Source organism: Corvus kubaryi, unplaced genomic scaffold, assembly GCF_017639235.1.
Source record: "Corvus kubaryi isolate FWS band 111438036 unplaced genomic scaffold, C.kubaryi_AGA036_p1.0 72, whole genome shotgun sequence".
Taxonomy (NCBI): Eukaryota; Metazoa; Chordata; class Aves; order Passeriformes; family Corvidae; genus Corvus; species Corvus kubaryi.
Genome location: NW_024582060.1, coordinates 2400658 through 2426796, shown reverse-complemented (window position 1 = coordinate 2426796; position 26139 = coordinate 2400658). Strand labels below are relative to the sequence as shown.

General features: G+C 40.8%; 1 protein-coding gene across 5 annotated transcripts in view; it reads right to left on the bottom strand.

Moving 5' to 3' along the window:
- Positions 1–26139, bottom strand: part of CALD1 (caldesmon 1) — a 177314-nt gene that overhangs the window by 100238 nt on the left and 50937 nt on the right. For all 5 annotated transcript variants that reach the window (XM_042050136.1, XM_042050138.1, XM_042050140.1 and 2 more), the window contains one exon: positions 6338–6431. The gene's annotated coding sequence lies outside the window, so the exon portion shown is untranslated. The remainder of the gene's footprint in view (positions 1–6337; positions 6432–26139) is intronic.

Sequence of the window (26139 nt, the reverse complement as noted above, 5' to 3'; positions counted from 1 at the left end):
AAAGATTTGACCCTTACAAATGAATCAAGTTGAGACACAAATGAACATGGGGGTAACTGGACCAGCCAGAGGGGGAACAAAGTGAAACACACACGGTTGAGTCATTTTGCATGATTAGCACCTGCAAAACAGTGGGCATTTAAAATAAAGGGATTTTCCTCATCATCAACCGTAAATCCCAGAGTAACTCAACCTTAGGAATAACCTATCTGCCATGTGGCTAAAGAGGCTTCTCCAGAAGTCCCAGGCCTCCTTGTGTTGTTGAAATGGTACCCAAGTACTTGACTGTAACTCAGTCACTGCACAAACCCCTCATCCCAGGGGATGGCAGGTAGCTGGCACCTCCGAGTACAAAATGCTGTCTGTCCTCTCCCAAATACCCAAAAGAGCCAGTATCACTTCACCACTGAATGTCAGCACCTTGGAGAGGAATATGGCAACTTGATCAAAGTTCAGAACAATACAACTCAATAGTTTAGAACTCAAAATGAGGGAAAAAAGTTGTTCTCATTAAAAGGAATGTATTTTCAGATAACAAAAAGATTAATTTAAATTCTGGGATTTGAGGGCTAGCATCCCTTCTCTTATTGAGGTTATTATGAGATATCCTGAATATGAGATTGCAAGAGGCTATGATGGTTCTGACCATAAAACTCAAGTGGGATGACGGCTTCTGCAGCTATCAAAGATTTGATAGCACATAATTTTCTGGCTACAACACTACCAGTGTAAATTCTCCATGTCATTTTTTCTCTTGATTGCTTCTTCACATTTGTGATTAACACATTCTCCAGCATCTCACACATATTTTCACTTTGACTGCATCTGTAGCCAGCCCTGTGCTCCCATAGTCAGTCTGCTGGCATAGATGGAAGGGATACATTAAGCTCTCCTTGGAGATACTCCAGGTTTGCAGGGATAGAACCATAAGGAGAAAGCTGGCTTCTACATCAACAAAAAAATCAATACAGAATGTGGAACTCCTTGTGGTTGGGTTTCATTCTTGAAATGTCATGTATGGACCTTTGTTTGTTGACATACCACGCTGCACATTCATGAAAACAAGATGTTCCCTTGTCACTTGGACTATCATGGTAAGACATTTTAAATAAATACTTCACATAATTTCAGAAACAGATGTTAGACAGTAAAATTGGATGTTTGCTATAGAAATGGCCAAGTCCCATTCAGCAGTGCTTGGAATTTTCTATTTTGTGCTTCATATTATCAGCAGCAATGCATGAAAACTCAACAGCTATTACAACCTCAACTTTTCTTTTGAAACGTATTTATCTTTAAAATTTATGAGTAGAAGTGAGTATTTTTCAACACACTTAACTCTGCCTTTTCACTCACATGCCTGCTACAATTCCACATCCATGTATTTTATATTTTCTGCCTCTTCAGTGGGTTTGTTTGCTCTACCATCTCTCACAGTAGCTAAGAAAGTCTAAAAGGGACTCAGCCTCAATTTTGCTTCTCTTAGCAGTTCTATCCTCAGTGTTGCTCCTCATAGTACTCCTAGTTAAGTATTTGTGTACTTATAACTCCATATTGCCCCTTCCCTGATTGATTCAAATGGAGTATGTCTGGTACCTGTAGTAATACATTTTGAAAACTTACCAGTTCTCAGTCCAGTGGCAGCAGTAAGATTAATTCAATTTCTTAATAAATCCCATTGTTTCAGTTTGTTTATGTGCTACAGCCAGCTTTATGTTGCCTGAGGTAGCCAGGGTTAGTGTGGTGTTAAGGTCAGAGATACACAGTAGGGCCACAGATGTACAGTGATATCTCAGAGCTGACTGTTACTTTTTTAGAGGCTATGTAGACATTTTATGGAATAAAATGCCCTGAAAAATTCTGGCAAGAAAAAAAAAAAAAAAAAAGGGCGAGAACAATTAATAAAAAAAACTAATTAAATTAAATTTTACATTGGGATTTGTAGACTTTTCTCGGGTCTTGCTGTTCAGGATTTTCTTCGTACTTGCAAGGGAAAACTGCACTTAGAATACCCTCACTTTTAACACAAGGCAAAAACATGACAGAGATTTGTCTCTCAGTGATAAAACTAGCAAAAATAGAACACTTACGATAACCCTGTCTTTGAAAAACATCACTCAAAAGCCCCCCAAGCTCCACGAGCATGTTACAGACTGCACATGTCACATAACTACAGACTATGATATTTTTGCCTGAGGCTCCCCCATTTAACAAAGGGAAACACTGCTTTCAACAAAAGATGCTATTCTAGTTATGTGCCCTTTTACCCTGTCAGAGAAACAGCTGGTATCATAAAGTCACAGCTGATTTGTATCATGTCTGCACTAACAGTCAGATTTAGTTTGTATCAAACTTTCAAAGTTGGATTTAATACCAGTTGATGGATGACAGCTTTTCTTGCCTCCCCCCTTCTCAAAACATATTTAAACATTGCCTCCCACATTAAAAAGCCCTCCCCATATTCAAAATACAAATGGAGTCTTTTACATGTTCACATAACCAAAATACATGTTAAATATAAATGTTTAAAACTAGCAAATTGAAAAAATCCTAAAGAAGGGTGAGGTGAATATTGTACCAGTAGTTCTGAGGTTCGGTGACAAATAAATTGTGCTTTAAGACAGACATGTGGATACCAAGTGTAATGGAAAAGAATTTTCTACAACAAAGAGCAGAAAAAAGCCCTGCCTCAGGTAATCTCTTGCAGTTTGGGGTATCTGTTCTCCTAAAAACATTTCCAATCTGCCTGCAGAGACTGTAAGGGCTTTTTCAAGGTCAGCACTCAACAATTTAGGGAAGACCAATTTAGTGGGGGTTTTTTTAGGGGACCTGTTTCTCATTTAAGCTATTAAATGTCATCTATTTCCATTTTAAGACCCCTGTAGCAGAATGCCTTAACTGCATAAAGGGACCCCAGTGAAAGTGAGAGTCAGGCCAAAGACTTCACAGGTCCAAACCCACAGAGCTCACGTGAGAAAAAGTTGCAAAAATCAGGCTCTTGTTGGAAAACAGGCATGGGGAAACTTCCAGAGGGTAGGAGTTCAAGCTCAGTTCCTATCAACATCCAACAGTTCTGGTGTGCTTCTGAGGCAACCTCACCACAACACCTGAGTATACAACGTGAGCTGCAGACAAGATACTCTTAGGAGATTTCAAAAGTCTCACTTCAACGTTATATAGAAGTATTTGGCTCTTTCATTCCGTGATCTGAAAGCATCGTCAAAATGCAGGCAAGGAAAATCTTTGTGATGCTGCGCAGTATAATTATTATCAGGGGTCTGAGTAATTGGCCCCATACATCACAAAGAGATTGATCTGCTCTGTGAAGTTACACACACCAGGGGAACAATGGCCCTGGGAGGTTCAAAGCAGCAGTATCAGAAAAGCAGTTTTAAAGTGACAGGAGAGCTTATTGTGATGGAGCTGAGAACGGGCAGCTGTCAATGAAGACTGAAGAACCCCAGCTCCCAGCCTATCTTTCCCTCAGCACATGCATTTCCTGACTTAGAAGGGCAGCCCTGCACAGAGGACAAAGACACAGCTTCTGCTGTGCCCAGGCTGTGCTTGGCACTGCTCTCTGATGGACTCCCTGCCGCTGGACAGACCAAAAGCACAGCATGTGCCTGCCACATCCTCTCCAGCGAGCTCTATCTGCTCCCTGCCTACTGGGAAGATGCAAATAATCATCTCCACGCCCTTCACTCCGAGCACAGCAGTAATTCTGCCCTTACATATGATCTTTCTGCTTGCTCAGAATTTTTATAATAATTTTTTTTTTCAAATGTTCTTAAACCTCTATCTGACAAGGCATGGTTTATCAGAAGCAGATTTCTCTTCAGCTACTCAGTGTGTCCATTTTACTATTCCTAAGTACTGTAATTTCTGGAAAATAAAAAAATATTCTTCATCCAAAACTTGGAATGAGTCACAATAGGTTTACTTGTTTGGGTTCACCATTAAACGAAGAAAAACTGCCTGTATCTAAATGATGCTCTGGCTTCGTTTACAAAAGTTGTAACACCTCTTCAGCAACCCAGGGTAACACAAAATCCACCAGGTTCTCATCTCTCACAAAAGAGCTTTTCCCAAAAAGTGGCCCATCTGTACTCAGAGGTCACCTGAGGTCCCAGAAGTCACAGGGAAACTCAGGCAAGATTGAGTTCTGCCCCTCCTTTTCCAAGTAGGGGAGAGGATGGATAAGAGAAGGAAGAGCATATGTTCATCTCACTTTACCTCATCAGAGTAGAGCCATAGAAAATATCTTCAGAGACTCTACAGAAATGCTTTCAGGCTTGATTATTGGGGAGAAAAGCCAACCAAACCCATTCTTACACAATGTTTCCTAATGGCAAACATCTTTCAACAGAACAAGCATTTCCAAGGGAAAATAAAAAGCAATCATCACTAGCCAGTGACTTTGAACCTTAACCTTTGAGGGTAGCACTTATTTTTGAAAGTAATTAATATAAGCATGTCAGATTGCCTTCCACAGTTAGGTTTGACTGTATTCAAGAACTAACAGAGGACTTACAGGACTGTCATGATAATACTGAATTGTTACTGCCTTTTATACTCAGATAAAGAGATGTGTCTCATTTCCAGGACAGAGATAATGCTGGTGTTTTTCCTCTCCAAATGAGTGTTTTGGTCCACACCACTTGCTTTAATGATTTTCTAAAGGCAACTAATGGCCTTTTCCATGGTATTTTCATTCACATCCCCTAAAACCCATCCTCCTGTTCATCCAACTTTGCCATGTGAAAGGGGAGGTTAAAAATGGAAAGTATGATCAGATTTTTCCTTTACTTCTTTGGGACACAATTCTTTTGTCACCTTGACAAGTACTGGGCACGCAGCAGAGGGACTCCAGCACGAGAGAGGTGGCACTTACCCTGCATCCTACACTGGCAGAAGATGACTGAGTCCCTGGATTTTCAGATGCATTTAGTGAACCAAAATAAGGAACCAGCCCCAGTTCAGCCTCAGTTTTGAGGGGCTGAAGTGCCTTCTTTCAACACCACAGCCTGCGTGCTCAGACCTGTCTCCACATACAACTCCAGCAGCTGAGGTATCAGAAAAACTCTGGAGGGCAGTCACTGCTCTCTTTGAATATCCTATCCTTAGCACAGGGGAAAAGAGCTTCCATTTCTGATCCCACTTGCTTTTGGACAATATGGCCTTCTTTTCCCGGATTCATATTTTGGAGGAAATTAAGTACTTCATAAATGCACTACTCGTGGGAGCATGTGGGAACTTAGACATCTCATGGGAAGAAGTGTTCCATGGGAAATTTTGGAACATTTAGGCTGGTTCTGAATCAAAAAGAATTCCTAATTTTGAAACATCAGCATTTCCTACAACTGGAAATACCATATTGCATCTGGCTTCAGTTCTGAATACACCCCCCAACAAAGGCTCGAAAGCAATGCAGAACTGCAAAACAACAACCCGGGCTGAGAACAGCCTGCAACAATTATCAGCCCATTCAGCACTTGCACAAACCTTCTCAGAAGTGTAGACAAAGTTAAATTTGCTTCCCCAGGGACGATGACAAAAGCAGCTGAAATAGGCCCGGACCCAGGAATCCTGATAGGGAGGGAAGGCTGCTTCTAAGGGAGCTGCCTCAATGCTGGGGTGATATTTCTGACCCATCATTCTGCTGTCACAGGCACTGCCTAAACTTTGAGCCAGGCCACGGTTTGTCTCCACAGTCTGGAATTTCCGTATATTGAGGGGCTAAAGTTTACACTCATTATAAACACTTCCTTTAAATGGTTTGTGAGCCCTCACTTGTTCTGGCAGTGAAAGAACAATGTTTGTAAAAACATGTCTAAGTCTTCCATGTTTTAAATAGTGAGTAAACACAGTTACTTGGTCTCTCACCTACTTCTCAGAGCCTGCTTGCTCTAAAAAGAAGACACAACAGGATAGTAGCACACCAGCATATGATCATAACACAAGTAAATATGATTTAAGACTCCTATTGCAAGAAAAAACTTGCTAAAATGCAGTGGAGAAATGGAACTTCTAAAAGAATGGCCGTACGCTGACAAAATTATTACTGTAAACACAAAGATTTTGAGCTGAAAGTAAAATTCCATGTGAAATGCTTTAAATCTACTATCAGTTCTGAACAAAGTAATCACCAGTGTCAGTGACACCAGAGGGACAGGAGCCAAGGGTCTGCTGCAGGGCTCTCCACTGATTTTCAGAGGAATTTGGATCAGTCTCCAAAGAAATAAGAAAACACACAAGAAAAAAAAGCCTCAAAACCACCCCCCAACTTCTGAATACCACAGGAAAGGAAGTCTGAGGTAACTTCTTTGATCATACTCACAGGAAGGCAGTCAGAGGAAATATTCTGAGCTTTTCAGTAACAAACCAGCTGCTTGATGAATCAAAATGACGACTCCAGAAAAACGAGGTGATCTCTGTACAAAAGCAGGAAATAAAGAACCTTATTTAGCAAAGGCATAATTTGTCTGCATTCTTCATTCTTCTTCCATAAAATCCTCTTTAATGACACTCCTAGAAAGTTTTGGGGTTTTTTTTAAATATGGAATAAAACTCAAAAAGTTTGCAAGACACCAACTAAACCCACTGTCAAAAGCTCTAGAAATTAGAATTTAACAAAGGAGATCCTGATTTCCCAAAATCTCTTAACGAAGTCAGTCACTAAAACATCTTTAAGAAGTGAAGCTGATACAGACTTGCTGTTAGTACAAGATGAAACAAACTCTCTGACCAGCAGTGAATTTTCACAGCAGAGCCAGGTTTCCAGCACACCCCCCCCGAGGATATAGGATATTCCCTGCAATATAAAACATGTTCAGGAAAGTACTCTGCAAAAGCAGATAAACAGTAAAATTACAGTCTTTAGATGATATGAAACTATTCCATTTAATAAAACTTAAAGTCAGTGCTAAGAAATGGGGAAAGAGTTCATAGTTGAATTTCTATGGGCAAACTGAATTCATTGTTCAGAAGTAAAGGTACAGGAGAAAAAACCCCTTAGATCTTTATACACACAGCAATCAACTCTAAACAAGCCAAGGACAATCAAAGCCATCTTGGAGTCTGAGGAAGAGTCCTCTGAGAATGTTAGCTGGCTCAAGGGTTGCCATGCATTGGATGCCCACCCTGACACAAGGACAGCACAACAATTTGTGGGTGATCTGGTAGAAACCCATAATGGACACCAGGAAATGCAGTAAGAACAAGCTTCAGGGAACTGGGGCACTTCCCCCTGAAGACAGGCTCTGCATTCAGCTACCTCTTGGTAGTACACAAACATGCCAGAGTAAAAATAAAAACTGTGAGCTTTCTTTAGAGAGCCTCTCGTGGTCTGTTCTCTTTAGAACCAAGGGCCTTCACACTGAACATCCTGATGCCAACTGAGGAAATGGATTCTTTAAAAATCAACCTGATTTCAGTTATTTTAAGATAATAGCATGGGGTTGGTATTTGCATTAATTTCTGGTTATTCACTGGAAACTCAGACTTTTGATGACTCAATGCAAATGACTGTTCTGCAATTTCAACAACAGTTTTACAGTCTGGTCTCTAGGTTTTAAGACACCCATCACTGATTTACATTATTGCAAATGTTAGGGTGGCCAAAGCCAAGAATTTGATTCAATGTATTAGGAGTTTCAGTATTAGATTCAAGAGATCTCAACCCCCATTTGATGCTGAGCATTATTATGCATATATCACATAAGAAAAAAGAACAATATTAGAAGGCATCCCTGATTATCAAGGTATGAAAAGAACAACCAAGAATTTCAAATCTTCTTCCTCTCCCTGGCTACACCTGCTTACAGCAAGAGCAGACCAGGCTCTATCAGTCCAGAGCTTCAACTCATGAATAGCAAGGCCCTTCCAGGGCACTGAATTAATTCCAACTTTTCCACTAACTTGAAAAGCTTACTTTGCCCATTTCTATTTTTTTAGCAGGAATAACTTTGAGACATTCAGATCATGCTTTTGGAGGATCCTGGGTTGAAAAGTCCTTTTCTGCTTCAAACTATTTGTTCTCTTTCAATCTCTTCAAGATTTTTAAAATGGAGACAACCCCCAAAAATTTTTCATTTTCTTCCCCACAGTCATGAAGACATTTTCTGCTGTTCTCCTTGTATTTGCTCTGATCTAAACTAACACTTTTCTGAAAGTTCAACATAACTTGTGATATCAATAAAATGACTGAAATACTCCCTCACAGTGTTTGCCTTCCAAAAGAGCTTCTATCTCACCACAATTCCATTGTAAGCTTACTTTGAGGGGCCATGAACAATTTAGCAAACAGGTTATTTCCATACAACTAAAGCGTGAAGGAAGGTCAGGCCCAGGTCAAAAAAAACAGACTCCGTAAATCCAAACCCTCCAATCCAACAAACATCCCTCAGGTTTGGACACATTTTGGGCTGTAATCTTCAGTGGTAAAATTGGCACCATTTTTACTGATTCTTCAGTAAAAAAATTCCCCTGACCATAAACTTTGGGTTCATGTTCTGCTCTCATTTGTGCAATGGCATGAAGAGCATCCCAGACCCTGGCACACATCCAGCATTGCACATTCAAGCACTCAATTTCCAGCTCACATGGGCACTAGATTCCCAGATAACACAGGACAGTAGCCATTAAATACAATTTTAGTAACAGAAACACTTTTATCGGAAATTCTTAAAAATGCTTGATCAGTACTTTGTGGCTTAAGAAACTCAGGAGTTGCTACTCCCTTGATTCTGAAAACTGGGGAAATCAAATCACATCCAAGGTCATTCAGCAGTTGAGCTACAACATTTAAGTGTGGGTTGGGGGAGTTATTAAAAGTATATGCATGCACACCCAAAGAAAAGCGTAGTTTCACTCCCCTCTTCTCTGTTAATGAATTTGGTTCTGTTACACCTGGCAGTGTATTGAATGGAAATAAAGTTATGGAGCCCAGTCACCAAACTCTGTGTTGCAGGTATTCCATTTTATCCAAGAGCTCAACAGCCAGGGCTGTGCCAGGGTTCAGCTCTCATCTCTTCTTCCATGGAATTTAGCTTACATCTTCCAGAGGAGACACTCTAGCCCTTCCTCCACGCCCTTTCCTGACAGTAGTGGTGCCAAGAGTATAAGGGGAACTGTAACACTCTAGGCTAGAGGTCCAGTTAGCTCCCTATCCTTTCCCCAGTAGTGATCAACATCAGATGTTTAGGGTAGAACATAAGGACAGGGAAAGTACATAATGATGCTTCCCACAAATACTCTACAGCAGCTTATGACTTCCAGAATGCCTCAGCCAAAGGTGGAATCCGTGTATTTACTGATCTCCATGCCAGCTTTTTTCCATTAGGTTGAGCAGCTGCCAACACTGAACAAAGCCCCGTGCCAGAGCGCTCGCTCACCTAACGCACAGTTAGCTCTGGTACGGACATAGAGAGCGTCCAGCGCTGCATCCCACTCAGTGGAGCAATCCCAAACCTGACAGCAAGACGGTTAAAAAGCTGCCTTGGAAATAGCACACCTGGGTCTCAGTCTCACATATTTAATCATTTAGGAAAATGAAATGAGATCAGTAGGAGAGAGTGGGAACATAAAGAGTACTTGAAAAGTGCACTTGAGGGTTCTTTGTGACAAAGAAGGTGACCCAGTCTACCTACTGGGTTCTGGGTTAGCAGCCTACTATATAAGAGAAGGACTCATCCTCTAGTCTGTAAAAGCAGCAAACATTTCACAGAATCACAGAACAGTTCAGGTTAGACCACACCTCTGGAGATCACCCAGTCCAACTCCCTGCTCCGAGCAGGCTGCCCCAGCATCATGTCCAGCTGGGGATTGACTGTTCCCACGGATGCCAACACCACAGCCTCCCTGGGAAATCTGTTCCAGTGTTGATCACTTACAAAGTTCTTCCCTACATTTTAATGGAATTATTTTATTTCAGTTTCTCTCTTTTTCCCCTGTCCTTTCCCTGGGCACCATTGAGAAGACTCTAGTTGGGTTGTTATTGTCATCTGCCCCCCCCTCCCATGGTGACAGTCACAGTGTGTGACAGCCATAGAGTGGCTGTTAAACTTGAATCTCATCCCAGTTACAGCTAGGCATTTTTATCCATAGATTTCAATATTGGCTCTTGTGCAAATTATTTTTTTTCCCTCAAGTAATGAAAATGACAGCAGGAAACCACTTTTTTTTGAAAAATAGTCTAGGTGAAGTATTTCTTTGAATAGACTTCTTCCAAAACTACTTTTCTGCTTTTGAGGTTTATGTCGTCACTGTTCTCACGTAGTTTATTTACTTAGGAAGGTATAGAGGGAGCACATAAAACCTTTCCTTGGATGTGCTATGTTCATGAAGAAGGCTCTTCAATACAGAATTTGGCAAACAAGTGTTGCCAGTAGAAGAGGGGACAGGAAGCATCAAACCCATCCATCACTAGGATACCCAAAACAGGTGTCCAAGGAATTTGTTTTCTAGCATGACCTAGAAAGGGGAGGTGTGTTGACACATGTGAACTGCTCACCCAGACACTTACAGGCAGATTATCAGTACAAAACATCAGTGCTCAAAGTAAATAAAAACACCTCATGCAGCAATACACTTGAGTTAAGTTTAAAAACCATAGACAAATCCCTCTGGCTTCTGGCTAAGTACACATTTACTGAACACAGTTTGCTGTACCTGAGCTCTGCCTCCCAGAGGGTTACAGCCATCTCCTGGGGAAAAAATTGTGAAGGACAAAGATTTTCCCCTTCCCTTCCACCACACTGCTAAGATCCTTTTAATGAGAAACTCATCCGACCTCCAAAGTTTCAGAAAATGACAGATTTCCCCTCCACCATCTTAAAATGCCAGTTTATCTTTACGTGGACTTGAGCAGCAGGACACCCTAATATTTTGGAGAAAAGTCATTCCTCTTACATTCACAATGATACTCTCTCAACAAAAGTGAACATCTTCCAGATACAATGACTGCCCTACGTACAGGCTTTCATTCTGCACGTCCTGGCATGGAACAGGAAAGAAAAAAAAGTGTTTCCTGAGATTAAACACAACCAAAAGGAGGACTAGGTACAGCTCCCACTGAGCGAAAGTAGACTGCGAGATCTTCGCACTGTTATGCCTGAAAGCAGAGGCTAACAAACAAGCAAAGTAAGTGTGCATCTGAGCAGATGTGGGCTGGAACAGCATCCTCAGCCATGCAAATATAGCACTTGCTTCCTTCTTTGGCCACGTTTGTGCTACTAAGCAGAAACCATTTGCTAACCACACAGCAGTGGCATTCACATTAGCAGAAAACCAGACTCCTCATCTCTTCCTGCTTTGATCAGCAGTTACTGACCACAGGAATAAACAGAGGGTTGTGTTCTTCAGTTGCTCCAAGCAGGATCTGCTGTTCTCACATGGACATCAGTGACAGCAAGAACAGGCCAAGCCTGTTCCAGAATAGCCCTTTGTCCTCATGCAAACCTCTCTCGCCAACAGAGGAGCGACACGCACGGCAAGGAAAAGACAGCTGAAGGAGGGTATTCCCCTCTCAAATTGTGTGTTTGGAAGCACAAACATTTTAAAATTTAAAAGCCAGAGCTTGAGATGTCCCTGGTTTTAATCTGGAAATTGAACATAAGCTCCCCTACATCACTGGCAGTGGATACAGGCATGTCTGCTACAGAACGTGCTTCTGAGGGAAACTATTTACTGCTAATAAAAAGTCCCAAATTCCTTGCAAATTCACTGCCCCTTTCAGAAAAGGGTTCCAGAAAGCTTAGAGCTTTAATCCAAGTTGTTAATAATCCATGAAGAATACTGCATAATAATTCAGAAAATAGTCTCTTCCAACAGACAGTAAATGGAAACTGCCTGCTTTAAAGCATATTTTGACAGCTGCTAGCATCATTCAACATTTCAAATAAAAGAATCTGCTCAAAAGAAACAGAGTAAGGAAGTGAAAAAATTTGAAACAAGAAAAAGGTCTCTTGTGAAAAGCTCTGATTTTCTCCTCTTCTGTGTCGTCTTCAGCTATTGAATGGAAACACACTGGTGGGTTGGGTGTCAAGAGAGAGGGGACTGCAGGGAAAACTCTGTGAGTTGTATTCTTTTCAGCAAAGTTTAATTAATGGCATTTCTGAGAAGAATTTTGATTGACAGGATTAGTGCCAGCACTAAAAGTTACTATTTGTGGATCCTGGAGCTCACAGCTCCCATAAAAATAAAACAGTTCAGAAAAGAGCTTTGTTGCAAATGAAGGCATTCCCTCAGCAGGGAAGGTTCATGTGAACCTCTTCTGTGGCTTCCCTTCACATGGGTATTTCTGTGGAGATAGGATAGAATAAAGTCCCAGGAGAACACACTTCCCATGAGGCAAAAGGTTTGATTCCATTTTCTAAGTTAGTCCTTGGGGAAGGGTTTCTGAAAGGAGTCAAAATTAAACCCTAAGAATGAGTGTTCCCAAGTTTCGTGGAGGGAAACATTTGGTTCCACTTTCTTTTCTTTTGGATTTATTTCAGCTTTTAGTTCAGACTAAGTTTTAGCTTTCAAATTTTTACCTCCTTCCTACTAAGATAATCCAGTATTTTCCTAGTGACACTCAGCTCAAAAGATTTCAATTCTCTAATTGCCTATAAAGACTTGGGACAAATTATTAAGTTGACCACAAGCATCGCATTTTATTTTATCATTGTCAAATCTTTAAGTACTATCTCAAATAAACCATTTTTTAGAAGGAGTAATGCATTACATGCCAAAACAAGAAACTGAAAATAAGCCAATGCTGCTCCACTGCAAAAACAAGGGAAGGACACAGCATTCCAGTTCCCACAGGAAGCACACACCAGTTTGCTGAACCATCCTCCAGAAACTTTGAAATGGAAGAAAAGAAGAAAAAAAATTTGATTCTTTTCACTTTCTACATCCCTTCTCTATCACCTTCCTCAAACAGGGTAACATAGTTCAGACCCACTTACTCTATCCCAGAAGTTTTCATGCACCTCATTTGCATCACATCTTGACATTTCTGCCCCATTTTTTCCTCTGCTCTTCTCCTGCTTTCCTGCCCATTGTGCCTCCCCCACTGTACTGTTCTCCAGATTATTTGTTTCCTCCTGTTCACATTCTTGCTACACCAAACTTGAACCAATCCTCTTCCTCCTACTCCTTATTGTTATTGTCTTCATATTTACTACCTCTGATCCTATCAGTTTGGGGTTTTTTTCCCCATAAATCTCCAATATCTCCCTTTTTGTGCCTTAAAAATGCTTGGATAACATTATTTCTTCCAATTATAATCACTCATCTTGCCTTTCTGCCTTCTGACTGAAGCAAGATGAACAGAGCTAAACTTCCACAGAGGAAAAGTATCATGGTGCACCAGCATGCTGCCACTTATTCAGGAATAATGCAAAAAAACAACACAAAAAGCTTTTTTGAAGTGGCTTTATTAGGTATGGAAAGCTTGCAAATCAGGCATCACACAAAGACTGTCCCAGTAGTAACATTATTGGTGATTAATACATATATCTTCTTCCACAGCCTGTTTCCAGTGACCCAACAAACCACCACTTTTATTCCAGCTACTACATTTCTGTCTGGGAGCAGCTGGAGGTTTGATGCTTTCAGCTCCCACTGCTGCTGGCAGTGGTTAGTAGGGATGACTGGTACACAAACCTTTAAGGCCACAGCATTACTATCTCAACTTTAATTAGCTTAAAAACACCTGCAGAAAGCAGCAGATACACCTGAATACTCAAGGGACTCGATGTCCACACGAATACCGAAATTTTAGTCCACTCAGGAAAGCAGACTGATTGTCACACACAGGCACCATCACCTCCACCATCGAAGTAATCAGTTTTGTCACCACGTGCTGCAAAGTGGATCATCACCCCGACTTCTTCCCGTTCTGCCCCATGGATGGAGGAAATGAAGTTGCTGGAGAAGGCATGGCAAGCACGTCTGTTTTATAACTTTTCACTCAATGTGCAAACACAAAACCTGGTAGTTTGCAATACATCATCTAAAGGAAAACCACCGAGGCTGCTTGTCAGCCTTCAAACACTACCTGTGTGCTCAGTGATACCTGAGCTTTGCCAAACCCACTCCATTTATTTTGAGGAACTACAGCTCATAACTTCAATATGCAGTTTTAAATCTCTCCTCACTTGGCAGCCACATAAACAGCAAGGAATGTGCACATGAAAAAAAAGTTATCCTGGTCACACCTATTACTTTTCCAAAAGGAAGGGCATGCTCAGGTACTGTAGATGAGAATCTAGATGACTGAACCCCAGCTACTTGTTTAGACTGTTAGTCTTGCTTTCAATGGTAGGAAATATTACAAAAAAATCCATGTAACACATACAAGCTAAGTGCAAATGATGAAAGAAATCAGCAAGGGAAAAGAGGCCAGAGAGCTGTTGTGATGGAAGAATAGCAGCTGGGAAAACTGAAGTCAACCCAGCTATGTTATTTTTTAATTAAAAATAAACACAGCCTTTGTTGCCAAGGGACTGGTTAGCATTCCATTTCAAAAGAAAAAAAAAAAGGAATTTTGTTTTACTTCATTCTCGTTCCCCTCCTAACCTCCCTCCCCCCTCTCTGTCCCCTCCTTCTCCCCCAAAAAGTATTTATAGATTTTGCAAAAAAAGAGCATGGTCATAAATTTTAGTTCAGTCTGCAACACCACACAGAAGCACCTATTTTTAAGGCATTCTCTTTCTCTCACATCAATGCCTCCTTGACTAAAAATAGTCAGACTATCATTTTAATTTTGTTAATTACTTTGTCTTCTGCTGCTGAGGTCCATGCTAGCTATACAAGTATGCATGACTAAAGTGCATGTGTGTGAAGGATAAAAGCCCTGCTTGGACAGCCCTTTTAATGAAGACTTCAGCAGACCCGTGTTAATCCTTCCAAGTTCACCCTTGCTTTTCTTAACACTAAAGAAGCTTTTCCTCACATCTGGTTAGGGGTCTGTCGTAGTTTCTATGAAATGTGCTTGTGTCCAAGACCAGTAAAGCCTTACACTGTTCCTTTGCAGTCCTCACTTCACAATCGGGAGCGTGGAGTCACTAGCAGAGAAAATCCAAAGAATCCAAAGACTCAGTTCAGGATTTTCACACATTCCAAGGCCTCAAAGGTTAACTATTTTTAAAGGCTGACTACCTCATTACCCTCTTTCCCCATAGCTTTTCATTCATTCATCTTACACGTTTCTTGTGTGCTTTTATTACGCCTGACCTCAGAGAAGGTTTCTGCTCCCAAGGTTTTTTCCACACAGCTTCCACATCACAGCTCAAAATCTTATCTGGCATAATCAACTTCTGTTTTCTCTCTTCACCATCTGCTTTGCTAGTTATACATCTTATTTAAGACATTTTAGACCATTATTCATATGAAATACATATCCAGAGGTAGTAGCAATTGCTCTGGTAAAATACATAGAAGTTGATGGGGCAAACCTCCCCCAAACCATATCAATGAAACTGATGTTTCCTGTAGAAATACCCATCTTCAGCTGAACAAATATATCAGTTCTTGTTGAATCAAATAAAGATCTATCTAATATTTAGTCATTAAGCTAAGTGGTGAGAAAAAAGAATTGAGATGAAGTAAAAAAAATTGCATGTACATCCTGCATCTCAGGTAAGTACCATCATGTCATCAGCCTAAAATGGTGTTCAGGAGTGGGATTTGTTTGCTACCTGGACTACCTGGAATCACTCCAGTTTACATTAAGAGAATGTCCAATGAAAAAGGGAATGTAATTATTCAATTATTCGTTCAGTGCGGAGCAACTACAAGAAAAGTTTCATGACCAATAACAGCAGGATACAGGATGGCAAATGCACCCACATTTTCACAAGACAAAGACCCAATAGCCACCCCAGCTGCACAGAGTGGCATTTCAACCTTCAATCCTGCAAAGAGATCTGAAAATGGATTAGACTGAAAGCGTGTCTCTTTCTGCTTTCCTATTTAACAAGGCCCTTCTGTGCATCCCAATGAATTTTCAGAAGGACTTCGAATTCATGAAAATTTAAAGACAGAAATAATTTTTCACCCAGCTCTGGTCAGTATCTGCTGACTCACATCCAGATTCCTCTAGTATTTGAATCTTCCATTGACTCCAGAGAAAATTTGTGGTTGACCACAGAGCATAAGCTTAGCTAACTAAATACCATAATGCATATTATTTGCCATGCGACAGTAAGCACAGGGGAAAGAGGACACTGGGTTGCAAAACATTTTTCTTTAGGCTTTGCATACTTTTTGGAATAGGAAAGAAAACCACATTAGGCAAAGCAATGTATTTGTTTTGTCTCAAGGACATTGGCTCACAAATAAATGTTACTGCAACTAGTCAGAGTTCAAGTCGTTGCCCAAACTATAAAAGAAGAAAAAAAAAAAAAAAAAAAAAAGGAAAAAGACAAGGCCTTTGGAAATCAAATGTTATTCCTTATCCCGAGAAAATATAAATAACTCAAAAATTTAGTGACCAACATTACACAACAGAATGAATTCTGGGTATTTAAGCATCAAAGCAGAGCTGAAACGTTCTGTGAACATTAACTCTGTTTGGTGGCAACATAAAATTGGATTCAGCATTAGAAAATAAGAGAAAGGCAGTGAGAGGAGAAACTTGGCACTGGCAGACCCTAAGCACACTAGGCTTCAGCCTCCTTGGGTTTTACACAAATTTCCCTAAAAGAATAGATTTTAGTTGAATTAAACATGATTGGAGGGATGGCTTTATCTTTCAGATGCTTACTTGCTGCCAAAGTCTAGGGTACATGAAAACAGAGAAGTCAGAGATGCTTCTCAGTTAAACTCTTTTTTTTTTTTCCAGATAGGGCGACTATTTGACTACCAAAGTAGAAACCTCCTAATTCTTACTGCAGAGGAGGATTCTATGATCCTTCTCACAGTGTTTCTGCCTTTCTTCAAGATCCGCAACAGCACAGTCTAAAAACCAAACCAATGCAAAATCTTTGGGAGGTTCCTTCCGCTGCCTGTAAAACAGCAGGGGGGTAGGTACAATGACAAATTCTGAGCAGGAGAGGGGAATCAAATTAAAACTCAAAAGTGCAAGGGGAAGACAGAAGATCCTGCCTAGAAGGAAAGAGTTGTAATAAACCAAGAAATGCCATCAGTCTTTTTATTCAGAAGAAGAGTCACAGCAGCAAGAATAACAGTGATTTTGCTGTTTTAAAAGGCTGGGAGGCTTCTCTCACCAGCACTATTTTGTCTTTTACATCACAGACCAAGCAGCTAAGCCACTGAAAATGCAAGCATGTGCCAAAATGGGCAAAGCATTCAAGACCATCCACATGTCCCGTCTTCATCTGGCAAACAGAAAATGCAATGCTATTTACAGCCTTTTGATATTTCTTTGTTTCTCATGGGAAACTAGTTGATGTTGTCTATTGCCAGCTCTCATTGTTAACAACACTCATGGAGAGTTTATTAATTTTTGTGTGATGCCATTTTTCCAAAGCAACCTTTCTATAAGGGTCACATTAGATTAATAAACAGTAAAAGTATCATATAGACATCAGGAGTCATTCACCAAGTGGAATTCAAGAAGACTGATGCTTAAATTTTATGTATTTCTTATTTAAAAAACAGAACTCTCTTGTCAGCCTCAGGATTTCCTTGATCTTTAAGTTGCAGAAATATACAAAACTAAATAATAGTCGCCCACTCCACTAATTTCTCCTATCCCATAATATACAAAAACACAGTTCAAAGAACATTTCTATTTGAATACGTTCCATCTTCCTTTCCCAGTCCTGAAAATCTGTGAATGAAGTAGTTCATATGTGAAATGATGCCTATATTCATCCACTCAGCAGACGCCAAGTTAACACTCCCCTCAACTGCAAAGAGGGACTATTTTATCTGGAATGGCAGAGCCCTAGCCCATCAGAATTGCCACATTGTGACAATGGCGTGAAGTTACCACCAGTTTAGGTTCTTTTCTTTTGATATAAGTCAGAGAGAGGATCTCTGCTCTCTACAGCCCTCAATGCTTTTAAATTTATTAGGCCACACTACCTATTGCAGCTTACATCTACTTTATGAACACTTAAAATAACACCCGTAGCTGAGTGAAAAAAGCTGACGGAAGGAATAGCTGTGGAAACAAATCTGCCCTATGCTTTAGATAAAAACACACCCAGAACACACAGCACGAGGAGGAAAGAGGACCTGGAAGATTAAACCAAAGATGTTAAAAACAAAGTGAAGCAGTGATACGTTGGCATCAAAGAAGATGGAAAAAGATGGGCAGGATGACTGGCACAAAGGGAATGAGGCAGGTTTAGCAATAGGCTTGAATAGGTTCCTTACACCAGAGGCCCAAAACAGCTCTCACAGCACCTCCAGTTGTTGCAGCTGCATGGTGTCACTTCAAGGCATTATGACATTATTCTTTTATATTTGTAGGATCCTCAGTGGTGCTTGTCCCCTCTTCAGTCACAGAAAGGACAGGTAATCTGCACTGCATGATTTCACATCTAGTAAAGAGGCCCACACACCAGCAGAGAAGGAATCTGGGTTGATTAACTCTCAGATAGGAGGAGTGCACCAAAAGCCTTATGATAACAAATACTTCATGCAACAAGGCTCACTCTACCTGTGTGTCCTGAAACAGGAGGTTAAAAAAAGATAATCAAAGAAAGGGGGGGAAAAAAAGAGAAGAATGAGGGTTTGAGAAGTTAAATGGCTAGTGCTGTAGCTCTGAGTTTAATCTACAAAACAGCTTTCATCAAAACAATTAGATTGTTCTCCTCTGAGCCATTCATCATCTCAGATATTTTTCTAATTTTGACTTCTACCCACTAGAGATCAGAAACCTTCTAAAAAATTATCATCTAGGGATTCCTCAGCCGGAATTTGGACTGCCCTACATAATTCCTCCAGACAGTGCTCCTTGACTTTTTCCCATAGACCTCACCATTGCAGTGCAATGCCTGGAATGCCAGCACCATGCTGCAGAAATTGGGCAGAGTACTGGTGAGAGCAGCAGCAGCTGTGGCAGCCCACTGAGGCACAGAACGACTTCCAGTTAATGTTTGGCTACTTTGCATTTTCCATCCAGGGTGCCAGAAGGGACAGTAGTTTTAGTGATCCTTCTAGCAGCAAATCCCCAGCCCCAGTCATGGCTTTGCCCTCGGCATATTTGTGGGAAATCAGAAGAGCTGCATTCCAGCATGAAGAAAACACAGTTGAAACTCCACACAGAGAAGGCTTCAGGTAATACTTTATTATCTCTTCACCTGGCTAAATCTTTATGGTTTCTTGCCATACACAAGCACAAATATATCTCTACTCACTTTTAGTCAACATTCAACCACACTGAAGTTTTTGCTTCTGTCTGTGCTATGCAAAGGATTTCCACTGCACTAAGGAGTGATCCAAAGTATTCAATCTCACAACAAACCTGTGAAGGAAGGAGTCATTTCTGTTCTCATTTTACAAAAGGCTGATAATAAAAGAGGGAAAATAACTTGTACAGTCACAGACATGTTCTGTGAATGAAGAGTTTGCACGGGGGCCTCCCAGTGTGTCAAACAGTGAAACAGCTTTTTTATTATTATTATTTGGTTTTCTTTACAGGGGAAAAAAAAGGCCACTCTCTCTGAAAGAAACAAATTATTCATTTCCTAGAAACACAAAACTGGTTTCTGTCAAATTCTTTCAGTGGTATGCTCTGAAAAGGGAGAGCAGGCAGTGACAAATGAGGCAGAAGATGATAAACTGCTGACTTCTCCAGAAATAGCAATTCCATTGCTGTCAGCTTGGTGGCTTGAGCCAGAACCAAAGCACAAACCCTACACAGATTGAAGGGCCTCTTTATACAACCATAAATGACATCTAAATCTTTTAAAATAATGGGGGGAAGAGGAGGATGTAGAAAACAGAGGAAGCTTCAGACAAGTCCTGAGTACTGTCTTGTTCTAAGCCTACAAAACAGCAGCAATATCTTTAGAGCTCCTTTAAAACTGCAGTAGAATCACCTGTGCTTGGGGATTGACCAAACACCTCTGAAGACACTCCATGAAAATCTCCATAGAGTTAATGTAGACACAGATTTCTCAGCCCCCAAAGAGTGTAGCATTCTTACAACTTCAAGACAGATCTAACAGAACTTCAGAGAGACATCCAGGAGAATGCTGACTGTCCATAATAAATTTCTACTTATCTGACAGTCTTAAGAGTTCTTGAAATCAGGACACAATGCTTAAAATGTATCTATTCATTGCCTTCTTCATTCTTTCAAAGAGGAAGATACTCCCTGGGGGCATTCAGAAGAGGTACATGGTAGGTACATCTACACTCTGATGAAATCTTAAGTTTTCCTGGACTATTTGCCCTTCTTCCATGAGGTGTCCATGGCCTAAGACTCATGAGCAGACCAACCAACAGCAAGCCAAGCTGTTCTATTCTTAGGACAAACACTAAAAACTTGTTCCATTCCCAGATGTGCAGATTCCTCTGTTGATTGATTTGTCTCCATTTTTAAATACCTGTCCCAATACAGACTGCCTGATTGTTCATAGCAGTGATGGGTTGGTTTGCTCTCTTTGGTGCCCTGCACACCACATCCCTGGTGACACATCCACAGCCAAGCAATAATAGATCAATTTACATCAATGTAAAATTTATTGCTAGAGCATAAAAGGGGAAAAATAAGAAATAAACAAAAACCCTAAACCAAAAACCTCACACATGCAATTTTGCCAGTTCAATCTTGCCTTTACAACTGCAGCCTTTGACTAGTACACAAACAGCTTCTTCTAGGAAGAAAAAGCTGCACTACTTCAATGAGAAGTACAATTCTGAACAGATGCAGCTAAGCCCTGACAAATCCCTGGGTAGACGTAGTTATTTCAGTTTGAGAGCTTAGAGTGTGACTGGAAATCCGAACACTTTGAAGATGACATAAATCAAAGTAGCCTCTCCTTCAACGGGATGATTTCCTCTGCTTGGAGTCCCTTCCACTTTGAGAGAATGGATATAAATTAGTCACTCAAAGCAACACACACTGTTCACCAGGATTATGTGAAGTACTTTTTCTAAGGAGAGAAAAATGAGCTTTTTCCCTCACGTCTGCTTGTACAACTCAAAACCTTGTTATTAACAACATGATGCTGGGTGACTACTTTGACTGTAGAACAGTGACAGAAAATCAGCTTCTCTCCAGTTTAAATGCAGAGGGAAACCTCAGCACCATGGCAGGAGGGAAGTGTGGTGACACAGGACAAACCCTCTTGTACTCACAAGCTTGTGCCAATGGTGGGGGTTTCAGTATGTGTTTGAGAATGGACCTACAGGCTATAGGATTCATGGGTGATTTCCAGTTCTGCACTTTCTTCCACCTCCACACCAGCATCATTAGGGCAACCAGATGATTAGCTGTGTTTCTTCTGGGATGTCTTTAGATGTGTCCCATGTGAAGGTAGCCAGCTCAGCTACCAGAACAGAAGTCATTTCAAGAATGTGAGCAGTGGGATACAGCTGAAGAACTGCTCAGTCTCAGCAATACAAACTACCATGGCTGTGCAGCTGCTCCCCCAGGAGCAACAATCCTGGGATCACTCTGTACCAGAGAGGAACTACAGCATTATGCCTGTTCAACTGGTCTGAAGGATGAGAACACCTTTTGGATCTTGTTCTTGCAACAGTTTTCCCCTGCTCTTTCCTCTACTATGAAATACCAAACACCTCACAGACAATGCAGTATGAGAGGCTTGCCACATGCTTTGCACAGTCCAAAGACTGATTTCCAGCCTCCAGACTAAAAGTGGAACTTGTCCACAAGACGTAAACTGAACTTCATTTATATACTTGCATCCCCACTGGGGGTATGGTGCTCTACGTATTATCGTATTCACTTCTAATAACTCCAGAGAATAATCCCTATTTAGGCCTACAGATGGTTGCATCAAGTAGATAGACATTTTATATACACTGATAAATCTTACAACAGATGTAGCACAAAAACAGTGTGCAAACATACTATCTTCCATAGTCCAAATAAAGTACAGCAGGACACTTCCTCAGATAGGAACTTTTCTGTGGAAACTAGTCCTACTGAGATCAGGAAAAATACACATTAATAAGGTTTTGCTCTAAAGAATAAGCTTCAATGGTACACTGATAAAAATGCATCTACTGGAACAATTATTTTTAAAAACTCAGCATCTTACAAGGAGCTGCTCTAATTACTGCCTTAATCAACATCATAACTTACAATACAACTGGCAATTAACATATGGTAAATAGCATCTGCCAATTAGACTATCATGTGCACTGTGCATCTGATTCCTGTTTTCACTGGAATGCAGCTATTAGTGCTGGAACTTGTCCAGAGTCTCTGCTTTGGCCTCTAATGCTCTTTAGATGAGCAACCCTCAACTTTATGCAGCAGTTAAGAGGAAGACAGGATTCCTGCACACATGAATTAGGTCATAGATATGAACCTTGAAAGGACATTCATTAGTCATTTTTAGAGCTCCGCTGCTTTAAAGTAGAAGAAAATAAATCACAGAATACATCCACTTCATCACTGCATAGTGTCATCGCAGACAGCAAAGTTAGCACTGTATTAATCACACATATCCCACCATTTCTCCCTTTGTTCCCTGACCATCCTTTCCCTTTTCTTCCTTCTTCTTTGCTAAACTTCATAAACTGGAAAAAAACCACAGGCACTTTAATTATTCAAGATCAAATCTCTGCTCTTGTCAAGTGTCTTTTATGGATGGCTAAGGATTCCACTTTCCAGGACCACCTATATTTGCTCTGTTAGGACAGTTTTGCAAGCCCACAGTTTTTGCTCCTGATGAAGCTGCAATACCCAAACACAGAGTGCTCAGCAAGTCACAGAGGTAGGAGCTGTGAAGCCCCCTAAACTTCCTGCACATTGAAGAAGCACAAGACAGTGAGACATTCTAAGTAACTGCATGATCAAAGCATGAAGAAAAAAGGGAGCTATCTTAAAAAGTCTGTAAGGGTCGCTTTAACTTTCTGAAATCAAAATCATTCAAAGGGGCATGTTCCAAATTTTAAAATTAAAAACCAAATGTACCATGGAAAGTCTGTGCTTTTACCTGCCTCGGTAACTCACACTAGAGTGGCAAAACAATCTTTATCCAAAAGATTCCACAAGTGGTGAGGGTGACAATTCTTTTTAGGGTTCCAGAGAAAAAGCATGCTGGGGAGAAAGCCACTGCCACAATTATCAGCCAAAGTACAGAAAACACTTCAAGCCTTGGAAAGACATCCTTTTACCAACAAGGGAAAGTTGTGACCTAGGACTCAAGATGAGACTTCTCTGCCTAACTCTGTCACGTGGTTTTGGGGTGAGATTGGGGACAGGGGGTTACCTCAATGCTGCTTCTCCCCCTACTGCCCTTTGATTCTCATCTGATCAGATTTTAAGTCTCTGAGGCCTTGGAATGCCTTTCAACATAAACAGTGCTTAAGCTTGCCTTAAGTGTGGTATAAAACTATTAATACAGAAAATAGAAAGTGTTTTGGTTTCTTCTCTCTGGGATAGAAAGATTACCAATAGAAAGTCAAAGGAAGCACGCAAAATTTTCCACACTAATCTGTTGACTGCATGCTGCAGAGTCAGGGTCCATTAGGAGCAATGTAGGCCTTGCTTCAGCCTGAAAGCCAAAGCTCAGTTGTCATTTCCCTTCGTGCAATGTACACAGCAAAGGTTTATGTGCACCATTCCATCATGTGCTCCTGCTGCTGTCAAATACAGAAATGGAAGAAAAGGGAAACATGTACCAATTAAGTAATTTTCCTTCCCACCTACTACCTCGGGCTGAGATGATGTCAGATTTCACAAGCAAAACAAGTTTGAATGACAGCAACATTTGAGAGGAGAAAATCCAAAGGAAATCTATGTTTATCAAAAAGTGCTGCTGCTGATTCAACACGCAGCATCCCTACTGCCAAGTCTGTAAGGAATCAAGACAGTGTGTGATACATGGCTGTCACTGCTGGAGAGCTTTGGCTTTCACAGAATGGAGAAAAATTGCCTAAAGGCCATACTCTCTCCTATACAAAACAAATCCTGAAGGGTATAAGGCTGGTTACCTTTACTATCAAGATATCCAGCTTCCTGCTGAACCATAAAAAATGGTATTGGTCTAGTAGCTGCTGTAATTTCTGAGAGCTCTCAATCATCTCTACTAAATTAGGAATAGTATATGAATAAATGTAAAGAAAAAAATGGGTCCCTTTGACACTGCAATAAAAATGGGAAGGGTGGGAAGGGGGCAGTCATGCTGGCATTATGCCACTTGAAGTGCTGCTTCTTCCAGGGAATTTCTCTGCAGGACAGCTGTGGTTGGACTGCATCCTTTTTGGGCCAAAGGGGACAAGACTTGGACTGAGAACATCACCCTCAGTCTTGACCTTTAGTCACTGCTGAAAGTAACACTGTAATTTTTAATAGTGTAGAAGCACTTGGGAGAATTAAATTCAAGTTTCCCTACTCTCTATCTCCTCTGTACATTAAGACGGATGCATACCCTACCTAGATTTATTAGATCTGGCATACCAGGATTCATCTGGCTGTATCAAAACATAGATCTGCTGCCTTCCTCTTTCCTCCTCATAACCAAGCAAGCTTCAGCAAAAACAGAGATTGGAGAGAACAAAACAATCAAGTGGAAACTGCTTTCCCTAGATTTCCCTCCCCTTGCTCCTGGCTTGCTGCTCTTTCACATGCCCTACTATTCAGGACAGCAGCCTCCATTTGAGGTAGGATTTGAAAAGGATGAGGGGAAAATTGACCCATTTTTTCCCCCCCCCCTTGCATATGACTTTTTAGAAAGGTGAGGAAGGTACATGACACTTTTGGTGAAGTATTAGTGGCTCCTGTCATTTCAGGGTAACCTTAGACTTGGAAAAAAAATACAGCAAGCTTGAATCACATTGAAGCCCTGATTTAGCAAAGTGCTCCAAAACACATGCTTATAGTTAAGCATGTGCCTAAATGCTTTGCTGATTAGGACCTATGTTGGTAAAGGGGGCAATTGATTAATGGCTTCTGACAACCACCAGAAACTAATGAGCCACAGACCTCTGCTTTTTCCTCCAAATGACTGTACTTAAACCCAAAGGAAATTTCATTATGGAAACAGAAAACACTTATAAATAAATCATACGTGTCTCCTTCGCAAATATTAAGTTTTATCTGCAATTAGTGGTAAACCCAAACTTCCTTTCATACAGTAATCAGAGACAGTGCCATTTGCCCTATGAAGCTGGTTATCCTTTCAAACCCATAAATTTCTTCCTAGCACTCCATGGTTTACAGAAAGCTCTGTGAACCCAGCTAAATCAACCATGAAATATGCAGAATCCAACATAGGAACCAAAGGGTTGCCTGAGACAAACTTCAGGGTGACTCTTGCCAGCACTGTACAACCCACCTACAACTAAGCACTCCTCAACACGACGTGCTGAAACCTGCTTCATGCTGCTTCCCACTGAGACACATTATGGGATCAAATCCCAGGGAATTCACATCTTTGCTCGCTCCCATATGAGGGATGGAAAATCTCTGGAACAGTCAGAGGATAACTTCAATCCTCAAAGACTCAATCCAGCTATTTACCAATGTTCACCATTGTGGAGGCTTTCTGACTGGCCATGTGTTTTAGCTCTTACTTTATTCGTATTTAGAGGAAGGAAAATCCTATGATACATCTCCAGGAGCCATGACATTCAAGCCTAATGTCAACCTTACCTAAATCTCATTAAACAACTCATCTTGTTTTTCCTAGCACCATTCACTACAGCACAACACTGACACCACTCCCAGCAGGATGAAAGGAATCACTTATGTTAACACTGATCTAACAGATACACCTAGAAGCCTCAAGATCATAACTTATAAAACAGGAGACAGCAATATTTGAGGTCTCGTTGTTACCACTCATAAGGAATGTAAATTTAATCTCCCTTTTTCCATTTTTACATATGTATTTTAGTCATCTAAACCAGATTTCAAGAGTAGGAATATGTTATATAATGAAAAATGACATGAGAAATACACAATTGACACCGTACAAGACTTTTACAGAAGTTTGAGGGCAGAGATGGAAGTGGCTCTCATCCAACATGGTA